The following is a 1774-nucleotide window of genomic DNA, read 5'->3' as shown; positions in this document are numbered from 1 at the left end:
GCTAAAACTAAAAGAACATACTGAAAATTTCAAGTGTTAATTATGGTATGGAGGAACTAGAACATACATATATTGCTGAAACTGTTTTGGAAAACTGTTCAGTGGTTTACAAAAGGTAAATATATGGTTGGTAGCAAGTCCTTAACAATGGCCTCCAAATGTACTGTGACTCTTACTATTCAGACCTTGGTATTCATTCTGCTTGAATCTGGCCTGCCCTTTGTTACTGGCTGATACAATCGAATGAGGCAGAGGTGATGTTTTGAGACTTTTGAGAATGGGTTATCAGACGCCTTGCAGCTTCCTCTTAGAATTTTTGGAAAGATTACTTTTGGGACACTCCCTTCCAGATCCCAATGTCCATAGCTGTGAGAAGCTCGAATGACATGTTGAAGAAGATGCGATGTGTAGGTGATTTGTTTGAAACACCTGGGTAGACTCCCCACTGACAGCCAGTGTTCAATGTCAATCATGTGACAAGCTATTTTTGATATCTAGTTCATTTGGGTCTTTAGATGATTCCAGACATGATCTAACAGCAACAACGATAATTAAAACAATATACTTAAGCAGTACTATTTTTCTAAATACCTAAGAAATGCTGTATATGTCTACCAAATCACATGTATAAGAATATTTATAATACTATTCATAACATTTTAAAACTGGAAAAAACTCAAATGTCCATTATCAAGAGAATGGATAAATTAAAACAATTAAAAAGTATAGATACAACAACATGGGTAAGTTCACAGACATTGTGTTCCAGTAAAAGAAGTCATACACAAAGAGTACATATAATGTGATTTTACTTACATGAAGTTGATATAAAATTATTCAATGCTATTCGAAGTCAGAATAATGATTTCATTTGGTGCTTGGTGGTTAGAATTGAGTAGAAAAGGCACTTAGAAACTTTCCTGTGTATGTTCATATGTAAATATTCATTAAGCTATCATTAGTTAATACTGCAAATTAGTATACTTAATTCAGTTCATTGTATGTATAAATAAAGTTTATTGTATTTCAATAAAAATGTAAAGCAAGGAAAGAAAAAATATACCACAAGAACACTGTGGTGTTCTTAAATTAAGAACACATTAAATTAAATTGTGTGTATCAAGCATATATACCATTGCCTGGTGTAAAAACTAATACACTAATTTTGTTTCTCACCTTCTTTATTCATTTACAAATAAGGACACTAAAGCTCAGGTTAAATAGTTAAGAAAGTATGAAATAAGAAATCTTAAAAACAAGATAAGGGCAATGAGATAAAAGAAAGAAGAATTGATAAATCATAGTGACTAACTATGGAGTAAGAATAACAAATCACCAACAAGGTGCTTTATATGGATAATGAAGACAAAAGTGATATCATTCACTGAAATAGGAAAAACATGTACAGGATTGGAAAATTGGAGAATTTACAAATTTGTATTGAAGCATGTAGCATTTGAAGTGGCAATAGACTATTCAATGAGATGTCAAGTATACAATAGAATAGATAGTAATGATATTATAACTGCAGTGACAGCTTGTAGAGATATCTGTATAGATTTGTCATTTTTAAAGCCATAATAATAGTCTGCACAGATTTTTTATTTTTAAAGCCACGATAATGATTGAAATTTCTCTGTAAGGAGTATAGAAAGAGAGAGACTTCCAGGAAAATATACTATGTATTTTATATATTCCTCTTGCCCAAATCTTTAATCAACTTGTATTAGAGGAATAAAGGTGTTACTATCCTACAAAGATGAAGAGAATTGGA

The sequence above is a fragment of the Propithecus coquereli genome, unplaced genomic scaffold, assembly GCF_000956105.1.
Source record: "Propithecus coquereli isolate 6110/MARCELLA unplaced genomic scaffold, Pcoq_1.0 Scaffold345, whole genome shotgun sequence".
Taxonomy (NCBI): domain Eukaryota; kingdom Metazoa; phylum Chordata; class Mammalia; order Primates; family Indriidae; genus Propithecus; species Propithecus coquereli.
Note: the sequence above shows the minus strand (reverse complement) of the source record.